Here is a 12,602-nt window from a genome sequence, read left to right as displayed (position 1 = left end):
AAAATGCAATATTTATCTGTACTGGCGCCCTTGCAGAGGCCGCCGTTCCCATTTTTATTGTTATACGTTTAACCTGCCGAGGGTTTACACGCGTATTTTACAAGGAACAACACCATTTTATTGCAAGTTGCCGCAGCAGTGCTCGCACACAGCGCTCTCCAAGAACGCTGCCGACCACACTTCTGTTAGCCTGGGGAAGGTTTTAGCTGAACCGTAGGCTGCAGCGCTACAAGATGTCTCTAATCCAGTTTGCAGATGTGGTATTTGTAAAAGGCTCCTGCGGGATTTCAAATTATTGCTTTTTGTTAGATTGCATGTGAACACACGCAGAGGAAATTGGATCGTCAGCAGGTGCCACATGTTATGTGCAATGCGGCTGCAACCTCACCTTGTTTGACGCAAGCCCACATCAAAAGGGAGACACAGAGTCACACCTTGCAGAGAGGCGCTTAGCTCCATTCACTGGTGCTGGTGTTCATACCTCTGGCACATTTCACCGCAGTCATGATTTAATGTGTTGGAACAAATTCCACAGTATCTCAGGGACAACATGGCTTAGAGGCCTTTCTAATAGCTACACTAAAATTGCACCGTGAAATTACAGGGACACTCTAATAATAATCAAATTCAAGCACTTTTTTTTTTTTTTAACAATCAATTCCTCAGCCACAAGTTTATACAGTCAAGCACCTATGCAGTTCACCTCTGCAAAGATTTGTAAGAGACTGGGCCGCTCTCAGGGGCTCAGTGAATTCAAGCGCGATAGGATGTCACCCGTGCAAAAAGTCTATTCTGAAATTTGCTCGCTGCTAAATGTTCCAGTCCAGTCGACTGAGAGCAACGCTATATCACAGTGGAAGCAGTTGGAAACAATCGCAACTCGGACACACAGTCGGGGCATTCTGAGCAGCACAGTTCCAACGGACGAGTCTCGGTTTGCTGCAGGCCAGGATGGTACTGGCCTGACTTCAGCGTTCCAAGTGTAAAGTTTTTGGTGAATTATGGTGTCAGCTCCTTTTATTTCATCATGGCTGCTTTTTCTTTTTCATCTGCTTCCCTTCAAATTAAAAAAAACAAAAAAACCACCCAAATGGTTAAACAGGTTAAACGTGCAGTTGCGTTGATGCTTCCGGACGGTCAACTCATTTGATTTTCTTTTTTGATTTTAATTTTTCCCCACAGTGTCACAGTCTATTTACATGTTGAACCTCATTGGTAAGGGACTTCAATGGGGCTTTGAAGTTGTTGTTTCCGCTGGAAAAATGCTGCAATTTTGCTCAACGTCCCTGGGAGTCAATGGAGCAGTGGGCAGGCACTGATGCTGGGCATCTGCATGCTGATTGGAGGATCAGTCGAAGGCTTGAGTCCCTTTATGATCCATCACCACAGCATTTTGCATGCTACTTAATGTCATTGCATTGTGAGTTCAGTCCCATCGCGGATTTTGCAAGTGTAGTAGAGAGACACATGGATTTCTTGATTCGCAAGCTCATCTTAAGTTGGGTGGGAAAAAAATGGGGGGAAAATAAATACATTTCTGCTCTCATGAAATCATCTTTGGATTGTGCTGTCTGGGTTTTGTGGATCCGTCCACCTTTAACAGGATGTATGGAAGGCATGAAAATAGGAGTTGCAGTCTTGCAGGAAAAATCTGTGTGATTTCCTGGTGTTTTTAATGATAATAAGACGGACACAGCAACGCCTCAGCTGTAGAAATTGTTTGCATTGGTGACAACAACTGAAGCTACATAATGAGGTGTTCTATTTAAAAGGGGTCAAGTCTGCAACACCATGGGCCAAGGCCATTTCAGCAGCCTGACGCTGCTGGCCATTGAGAGGACACTGGCCGAGTCCTTGGAAAAAACGCCTGGTTGTTACGACCGTGCCGCTTGAAAAGGAACAGAGAGCAGAGTTACTGCATGTATGGATAAATTGAAAACAACAACAACAACAACAACAAAAAAAACATGTCGTTGGGTTGGCCAAAAGGTGCTTCCTCTGTTGGAAAGGCCAGCAGTCGCCTCTGCCGTGCACCAGTGGACAAAGGCAGCTCCATGAAGGCATGGTTGAGCAAGTTTAGTGCAGAGTCGACTGTGCAAATCACAGCAACACTGCAAATCACATTTGGGAAGAATTCGACTACAGACTGTGAGCCAGGCCTTCTTGTCAAACAGAAGAGTCGGATCTCACAATCACACTCCGAGAAGAATTGTCAAAAAAAATTGCATTATCACATGGAAAGCATTTCCAAAACAGAGGGATGGAGGTGGTCTTATGATAAATAAACTTGTGTTTACAGCTCTTCAGTCGGCCTTTTAGCCTTACCAGCACGATAGGTGGCTGGCATTACAGTCTTACGACACTGAAACAAGCCGTTCGGATTTTAGTCCTCATTGCACCCTATGAAGAATGGGATCTCATTATTTTTTTCAGATATTTGTAAAGCTAGATATAAGTAAAGTTTTGTTTTGGCAATATACACCCATCAACAGCATTTCTTCCCCACAAAAGTCCCCTTGAATAAATGATCAGGACCCACTAACAATCTGAGTTGCAGCTGCTTAAACAATAACTGCCAATCTGACAAGTCACAGTGACGGAGAGCTGAACACACTACACTTATCAGTTCCTTATCAGGGTGAGTCTCTAGTTTAAACACTCCGTCAGATGCAGCCGCACCATTTATTGCAGATCAGTTGGCTGTGACAATGTTGGCAGCCAAAGACGTAAACAGGAGAGTGAGCCGTGGTAATGCTGCAGACCCTCAGCTTTCACTGTACCTGTTGGCAGTGGCTGCTGTTTGATGGTCTCCTGCAAGTGCTGCATTAATCAGTACCTCCGGTTTAATTGGCAACGGGTCTGCCAAGAGGGCCTGCTGACATATGGCCTCATGTTTGACTTTAAAATATCAAACAAGTTGTATTGCAGTTTTTTCAAGTAGCCACTTGAAATGCATTCCGCATTGCAAAATTATTTCCCACCTAATATTCTATGAGGACAGTGATTATGTCAACACACAATGGACTGCGTGTCCATTTGATTGCTTGCTTTCCCTCTGTGAAGATCTGAGAAAGCGACAGCTGTTACAGAATTTTCATCTCGTACAGTGCTCCAGCTACTGATCCTGCTGCTGTGTCTTTAAAGGAACTCCACGGATACCATCGGAAAACCTTTGGGACACTCTGAGTGCTGCATGACAAGACAGAAAAATGAGGAAGTGCACACTCACCAACTCTTTTCTCCCACTGCGCTCCGCTTCATCACAACTAATTGACACTTTGCCTGGTACGAGATTTCATTATGGAGTTAGTAGTATAGCATTATCCAATGAAAGTCTCATTTGTACTTTGCAAGAGACCCTCCTTTATCACTCCTGGCCAACTTGAATGGGAACATATTGATTTCCTCTTCCACAGAGTGGCAGTATGCCTGTATATAAAACATGTTGCACATTTTGACCGACCTTGGGAATTCTGTAGATGGTTCAACGTAGGCAGGCTTTCAGAGGCGCCTCACTGTGCTTACAACTCATTTCTGTCCTTTCGAGGTGACAGTAAACTATGTTGCGCAACAAAAGATTGACATTTTTACTGGAATGTTCTCGTCGACTCTTAACAAAATCACTCATCAATAAGGCAATCCGACTGTGTGTGTGTGTGTGTGTGTGTGTGTGTGTGTGTGTGTGTGTGTGTGTGTGTACGTGTGTACGTGCGTGTGTGTGTGTCTAAGAAAGTTGTCCATTCAAAAAAAACCCAAATGAAACTGGAGCACAACACAACAACACAGACAGAGAGCACATGGCAACACTGTCTAGATTATGACGATGCCACTAGTTTGGTTTTTCCTCCTAAACTGAACAAACTGAACTTTGCATTGTTGTTCGACTAAAAGTTCAAAAAGAAAAAGAATGTGGCAAAACTGTCTATTCTCTCAGAAGTTAAGATGAGAGCAGTGCGAGAAATGTCCGAAAAGTGTTTGTATATTGACACGACTTTTGGCTCATGAAAAGAAAAGACAATGAGTGGCAGAGAAAATACAAATGGTGCCAGAAGTTACTTTTTTAAAATTTTTTTGCAACATTACCTTGTCAGACAGTCAATAAAATCTTAGTTGGAAAGTGTTAGTCAGCTGTCTAAACCCACGATGGGCCAACAGAAGGAAACACACTGGCAGATTAATGATAAACTTGAGTGGTTACCCGCAAACTCGTGCAAACATGCAAGAACAGCAAAGAAAGAGCTGCAGACCTGCAGAACACAGCAGCCAGACCAGAGAATGGCATCATGCTTTTTACAGCCCTTTGCTACATGATGGATGGTTTAATTGAGAAAAAAAAAAAATCATTAGTCAACAGTTATGTTTGCGTTCTGCTGATGTTGGTCTGGTGCAAACCATTGATCATAACAGACAATATGATCCTCACTTAGCTTGCAGCGAAAGCTCATTAACAAACAATTACAGTCACACGTTCTTGTAAGTCCCCATAGAGGCTCATTGGCTGTCTCATGTTGCAGAATAAAAAAAAAAAAAAAGAAATGGAAGAGAGTGAAATCTCATTTCTGTGCACCTGTGATTCCTCCTCCATGCTCATCTCTGCCAGCTGCATTCCACTAAAGGGCACAAGTTATCGTTACACTTAAGCATCTATTATGGATAAAACAGAAAATTGTTTTCTGTGAAAACAACCTTGCCCAGCCTTTTAGGGAGCCTACTGCTACCTGGGTGTGGATGAGGGCTGAGATGTTCAGGATATTCCACGTTTCTTTTTGAGTGGAGGGAGTTGCAAACACACATTGCACAAACAGGCCCTCACACATGTTGTGGCTTTTGTACAGTTTCGATACCCATGATAGGCAGCCGTCCATTCAAATGAAATACAACCTTCAAAACGTTGGTATGGCAGGAAGAAAGAAGAAAACATGCACATTCTTCTGTGTTCCTCCATCTATTTCTGGCTGCATGAGAGCGTTGCCGTGAACAAGAGAGTGCAGCTTTCACAAAAAACTCTCAGGGCCAAGAACCAACGTATGTAAGGGAGAACATTCAGCAAGACAAAAAACATTACGTAGACTCCGAGTGGCCTTGGAGGGGTCGGTCGCATGTCATTGTGCTGCATTCACTGTGCCAATATGATTACTAACAGTCCCTGCATGAGTGCAACTCTGTACAAAATGAAGGACATCAATTCATCTCCCCCCACCACCAATCTATGCTTTTACAAATATACGCACAGAGAAGACTGACATTTTATTCTGGATCCCATTTGCTGGAGACAAATTGTATGTTGTCACATGATAACACCTTATCACTCTGGGCAGTGATTTGCCTGCAAAAAGCTTGTGTTGCCTGTATATATGTGGTGTGACTCCCTGCTTCTTTGGAGGGGAAGAAAATACATACATACGCCACCGGTCAAAAGTCTCTTCTTTATCTTGATTATTTTGTACATTGTAGATACATACTGACAACATCAAATATGTGACCAAGATATGTTGATTAATGTGATAAAAATGATAAATACCTAAATATGTTGTATTATATATTTTTTTTATATGAATGGTGTCTATTCTAGATCATCTAAAATATAAAAATTGTTATTTCACACTTTTTTTGTTAAATACATATTTTAATATTCCATATGTGTTCATTCAAACACCTGCATTGTAAATAGTCATGAAAATGAAAAAAAACCAAAACAATTGAAATCAGAAAATGTACTGTAGTTCACTGGCAAGCTGTGGAGAGGGAGAGTGAGTGAATGAGCGCTGCAATCTAAAATCCAAACCGTACATGGCACAGTTTTACACACTGCACCTTTTAATAGCTATAATTATATGGTCTATACCAGGCATGGCCAAACTACGGCCCGCGGGCCACATCCGGCCCGCTGCGTGTCTTTGTCCGGCCCACGTGAAGGCAGTCATAACCCCTCCCCCCCCAATGAAACTTTGGCAGCACGTAACTTGCCGACAGCGATAGTGTGCTTCCGCCCCCCCGGTCAACGAAAAGAATGCCGGGACATTAGCGCAATGTCCAACCACCCCCAACCCCCCCCCCCCCCCCCCCCCGCCCCCCCCAAACTTTCGTGGCCTGCCGACACGATGCAGTTCTGTCATGTGGCCCACTGCAAATAAAGTTTGCCCACCCCTGGTCTATACTGCATACTGAGACAGTGGAAGGAACTTTTTTCTTTGTTTTTCTTTCCTGTTACTGTCACTGTATCTTGTTGTTGAATGGGGCCAAATTATACAATTCTACACTCTAGTTTTCTGTGAAGATACGGATGTTCCAAAGGACAAGGACAGCGAGTCTACGCTAAAATAGAAAAAGAAAAAGAAAAAGCCGTTTAAAAAGGCGCTTCTTGGTTCTCTATTTTCTTCTTTCACTTGCAATAAACTTTGTGACAAATGACAAAACAATTTTCTTTCATGCAGGACTCATCTCGGTCTGCTCTTAACACTTTCAAAGAGTTTACTTTTTCCCAACTGTGCTCTAATAGATTGAATGTGATCATCATGCGTGGGTGATCGCATTCAATCAGATCTACAGGGTGAATGAGTTCCTTTCAATATACCGGTAGTACATCAGTGTCATTCAGTAGAGGTCTTTATGTTCTGCCTCTGTGTCTGAGTTGAAGACTGTAGGTATAATTGTATAAGACTGTCAGCATCGTCCTTTGACCATGTTGAACACGAGTGAATGTTTGGTAGCGGAACTGCACACTAAACAAAGCTTCAGCAGGACATGGATCACATTTTAGCGCAGCAGAGATTTAGTAAAAGTTTTCAAAACTATGAATTAGTGACACTGAATAAAAAGCTGTTTGGCCAATACATGACGGAAACGGCCGCGTAAAAGTGTGATTTGAGAATGAGTTCAAGGTCAAGGTAAACTTTTATCATCCTCGAGGGGCAATTTGTTGTGCCGATCAGTAGTTGTAGAAATAACAACACACATTTATAGTCAACAGGAATACACACAGCGAGCGAGGACATGTCACATGACGCTGTTAAGGAGCAGCAGTGATGGGAACAAATACATTTTTCAATCTATTTGTCCCTATCACTGCACCCCAGCAGAGCATAACTGCCAGCTGATGGAAGCAACGTACACTTTGCAAAGAGACGGCGAGTGCAGTCATCTAAAATGGTGTGTGATTTCTTTGTGGCTTTGGTTCCGAATGAAAGGGAAAGTTGGTCCAACTGACGACTCGCTGTCAGGACATTGAGAAACTCGAGTCTCTGTGCATTTTTATTTATTTATTTATTTTTTTTTACTTCAACCGCTGTATGCAAACTCCTCTTACCTGTGAGGAATGTGCCCATCAGTCTAAAGGAACAATGCAAAGCATAGAAATGGACCTGCTGTGAAAAAAGATGAATAGCTGTGAGTGCTACATGCGTTTCACTTCTTACCGAGCAGCGGTAAAGATAAACTCTAAGTGCGTGAGTTCTCCGTCAGAGATCAGCTCAGCTCTGGCAGGATCTGAGAAGGCAAGAGCGGGCGTAGCGCATGTCAAATATCTCAACAAAAAAAAACCCAACTTGCTCCTGCTTGCACAAGGTCAAATGAGTGTCTCCACCGGGCAGCAAAATAATAAAGATCTCTCCCAAGTTCCTCCCTCGGATTCGTACCAGTCTCTGACCAGGGTCCATCCCAGCCAGCGCAGGCAGGCAGGCAGGCTTGGGTGGCTGGCTTCTGGCTGGCTGGCTTCTGGCTCTCACATCAGTAAGAAAGTAGAACAGGAGAGAATGTTTGACCTTTTTCAGCAAAGGGTCTGGAAAGTGATTCAAATATGTCAGAGAGGGGTGGGCTGGCCACGTGCAAAGGTAGCGAGCAAATTATGGGTGGAGGTGGGGGGATGAGTGGGGGACTGGAGTGGAGACGGGAGGCAGACCGTTTCTTATAGATGATCTCTCGCATGTCTGCCGTCTCAAAACTCTGATCCGCCTGGGATTTCTTCTTTAATCAAACAGCACGTCAGTCAATGTTCAAAGGATGACCGTCGATGGCATTTTACCTCTCAAATGTCAAACGCCATACGGTATAGCTCGTGTTTTGTGCATGCAAAATGCATTCAATATGCATTCAATATGAATCCGGGAATAAGGGAGGACGTACAGCAATGTTTGTCCAGGCAGCATGTGGAATAAACAAGAGTATTTTTTGACATGCTGATTGATGTTCTGTATCTTAAAGGGAAAGTTGACCCAAAAGGGAATCCCGCCCGTTATAAAGGCATTACTGTTGACCAAAGGGGCCATTTTCCAATCCACGTCAGCGATATGGAGATTTTAGAATTCCACCCAGTGCAAATCCGACAGAGGCCTGTACTGGTCATGTCCTGATGAGGTGCACAGAGACCAGGTTTTCTGGAAAACCCAACTTCCTTATATGCAAACTCCTTTGTTCCGTCGTTCTCAGAGCGGAAGCTTTGACTCAGAGTCTGTTGCTGCGGTAACAGACTCTGTGAAACTACGGCAGCTTTTGTTCAACAAACCCTGAGATTCTCTCTGTCTCCTGTCTGAAATGCTTACGCTCCTCCAAACAATCACATTCTGAGTGCACTTTTACTGAGTGTTGCCCTCTGTCGAAAGAAAATTAAAGCTGGTTGGACTGTGGTGGACATGCCGTGTCCCTTTCTGGAGGTTCCCGCAGAGTGGAAGCCTCAGGGCCTTATGAGGCCTAGAAATTCTCTGCACCAAAAAAATAGCTGTTTTCAATAAAACTTAATTATTATTTCAAAAATTCATTTTCCATTTCCATTTCATGTCATACATTTAATACATTTTCTGTCATCTCAGAAGCTTCCTGTCAAGTTCACATCAGTAATAATCGAAATCCATCAAGACCTGGTTACCTTGCTCATTCATTGCTGAGGACTTCAGGAGTCCAGGAGAAAGTCGAGCTGTGTGTTTTAGTGTCAGAGTCCAGGGTGAATTGACCAATCACAGCTTGATATTAGGTGGGCGAGAATTCCTAACTTTGCAGCCTGAGATGCAGAGGGAGTTAGAGAGCAAAACGGCTTTGAGTGCAATGTCACGGACAACATGTGTGTACAGCTTTGGGGTCAGAAAACTCTCACATAGTCTAAGGGAGAGCGTCACTATGTGGAAGCCAAATGCCTCAGGACCATTCGATTGGTCCAACTTAACTAAACACACAGTAATTGATAAAGATATGTTTGTATTCCATGATGGGGTCTGTGGCGATGTGTATCTTTTGGTCTCTTGTGTGTTTGAAATGGAATTTTATTTTGATGATGTGCATAACTCTGGGCCTGGGTGTGTGTGATTTGTTTTGCGCTGTGATTAAACGAGCCTCGGTGTCCGTGTCTGCGGTTTGGTGAAGTGTATGTTGAGCAGGTTGCTTGTTGTGGAGAATATTATTGATGTTATAGCCTATTGTTGACATACTCATCATCATTAATTAGATGACTGCAGTCAAGCACTTTCGATTCATCATACTTTTGCTTTTTTTTCTCCCTCATGATGACATCATTGGTTGGCGCTGATGGCTGAGCTAAAGACCCAGCTGCAGTGCTCATGGTTCGCCACTGGGGTCCTGTAGATGAAGAGGCTGCATTGCTTAGTGGAGAGTTACACATTCATATAATTAAAATTATTCAGAGTTCATGGCTGTTTATAAATGACTACATCAGTGAACAATACTGTTTTTTATTCCCAGTCGATTTAATTTCAATCATGAGTCTTTTCAGGACTTCAGAATAGGCATCGCGTGTAGAACGTGTCCTGATGATGTTCTTATTTCATATTATTTATATAGTTTTATGTTCAGTTCCACTTCAATTGTTTTCGTGTACGCCTAATTAAATGCCTAATTAAATAACAAACAACATCCAAACTAGCACATTTACTCATCAGTAATTTTCTCCCACGCCAACTCTCTCTCTTTGCTACTGCGGCATGGTGTTTCCCCCCCCTCCCACCCCCCTCTCAACAACATGTTCAAATTCATCGTATGAGTGCATGAGAATTTGTTGTTCCAGTGGGCTGAAGCACGCGGACATCCTCTTGTTGATAGTTGCCATGGTGACTCGTGGTGTCGGGGCTCCATTAATGTGGCCTTTGTATGGTTGTGGTGCACGTGCCTCACAAGAAGGTTGAGACGATTGTACCCGGAACTGAAAATACAGTGTTATCATTACCTTTCCCAGGACATTCTAAGGAGATGATGCAGACTTTCCGTCAGCACCCGCTCTACGTTTCCGGCTCAAAATGCTGCTGAAATAAACAACTCTCACTGTAACTGTAGTTTTAGTCATTAGTAAAACAACAGCCTTTTAAACTCAACAGCTGCTGGCACGTGGCACATTACCAAAAGCTGTGGAATTTCTATCGGGTTTGATTTTGAGGACCCTCACTGAACTTCTTCTGAGCCACGTTTATTGTTTTAAGTCCACTCTGCCTCATCACCAGCTCCCAACACTGCGGCTGCTTCTCTCAGTATTCTGTCTGGTTTTTTGAAATACAGAGGTTTGGATGATTAGAGCAATGCTACGGTTCCGTTACTTTTTGTTCTGCTGAGAGGAGACCATATCAGAATTCAGCAGGCTCGCTCACTCTAAAATGAGTGATTCCCACACAGTTTCTCTCTTCCTCACTGGTGCGGGTAAAGGCCATGAAAGACCATAAGCACAAATTTGTTAATAACACTCATGTCAGTTGAAATAGAACTTCTGGAACCTGTATTTCTAGCAGAAATGTATGATAAAACATTGTCAGAATTGCCACTGGAAGCACTGTTCTCTCTAGCGCACTCTGGCTCTGCTGTAATATATTGAATTATGTATAAAAGATCCCTTTTAACATGAGAAAATGTAACTTTTACACGCTGACATCCTTTGTAGGAAAGAAAAAAAAAATGCGTCTTCAGGCTCTGTTGCATTTGTTCCACCCTGCAGTGGTTTTCCTGTTTCTCAAGCATATATGGCAAACTCGTGACACATACTAGTTAGTAATTTCATTTATTTCCTGTTCAACGGCGTTCCTTAGACCTTGTTTAAGTTTGAAAATACTAAATTGCCTGTTTGACCTTGTTTGCTACTTAAACAGATTCGAAAGATAAACATTGCTTCCTTGTATTATTCATGAAACCAATTCAACAACACAAACAAGTCAATGAGTCAGTGGGAGAATCAAGCCAAGGTGAATAGTCTGATTGACTGCATGAGTACGCGGGGAATCACGAGGCCTTAGGTTCAGACCCTTCCCTTAGGCTCTGTCTTCCATGGGAAAATGTAGGAGGCACTCAGGAAGACCTAGAGCATATATTAACATGCTACATTATTCATCACTTGAATAGCTGCAGGTTGGCTAGCAGAAACATTAGCTGCAGCTGATTCCATAGTGAATGAATAAGGAAATGTGCCATTTGGGAGCGTGCACGCAGCACGTGGTGAGTTTGGAGAACCGTGCAGCCGTTTGTGCGATGGTGTGCGATGAGTCGAAAGAAACACTTTGGCGGGAGCAAAGATTCTTACGACGCACCGAACTTCCATGCAACTCGACCCAATGCAATTGTGGTGGTTATCGCACGATTTTCCTGCTTTCCAACTCTAGCTCCCCTCCCCAATGCACTGCGCAATCTTCCCATGCAATGCACATAAACACCTTGGAGACAGGGCCATACTGAAAGTTTCTATTAAATCTTAAACAGATTCTTGTTTGGCAGGAAAAGCCAAGACACTCGCTCTCTCAGACACACACACACACACACACACACACACACACACACACACACGTGGGAGCACTAGGTTCCAAATGACTCCAGCGAGCCAGCAGAGCAAGAAAGTGTTTTCTCCACTGCACAGCGTTACGTTGTCACTTTTGGGTCCACGTCAGGGTGTCAGACTTTAAAGTGAAGCGACATATCACTCCTTGAGTTACACTCTGCTGGCGAAGGACGTTGATGGCTAAATCCAGTGGCAGAAAGGTCAGGCCACCAGGTTGGTTGCACTAATAGACTGCTGACCAGGCAATACGCCAGCCTCTCAGGAGACATTTGCAGCCTAGTTCTCACCTCGACAGTGTGGCGCTCTTGCCTGTCCTTTGCATCACCCACCAGGTCCCCACACTGGGGTTTATTCTCACTTGTGTTGCCTATTCATTCACACTTTATTCCGTACCGAGTCACTCGATGTGTCGTTTCACGAGCCAGGACCGCTCAATGTAAGTCCAGGTTAAGAAATGTGTGTAGGCAGCTGATTTTTCACCCCCCCCCCCCCCCCCCCCGCCCCCCCACAGCCACCTTTTAAAGCGATGAGGCTCGCTGCACAAATCAGGCATTTGTGTGAGACCACCTCAAGGTGGCAGTGTTGACCACGGCAGGGAGACCCGTCCTTCCAGCTCAACAGCTTGCCCCCTTCTGAGTAGCAGCTCAGTCACAGAGCCAGGGATGAAATTGAGGGTTATCTGCGGCATTGAAATTAAAAATTAATAAATAAATGAAAATGATTGGATAGTGGCTGGTATTAAAACGGGGCAGGGTCGGAACGTGCGTGAACAGAATTTGATCTGATATTCGGCCGTTTCCCAGCCACTTCTTCCCTCAGCCGCACGCGGTTCAAGGTTCCCTCTTTT

The sequence above is a fragment of the Nelusetta ayraudi genome, unplaced genomic scaffold, assembly GCF_046127955.1.
Source record: "Nelusetta ayraudi isolate G7.1 ecotype Tasmania unplaced genomic scaffold, CSIRO-AGI_Nayr_v1 ptg000005l, whole genome shotgun sequence".
NCBI lineage: Eukaryota > Metazoa > Chordata > Actinopteri > Tetraodontiformes > Monacanthidae > Nelusetta > Nelusetta ayraudi.
This window is presented reverse-complemented; position numbering follows the sequence as displayed.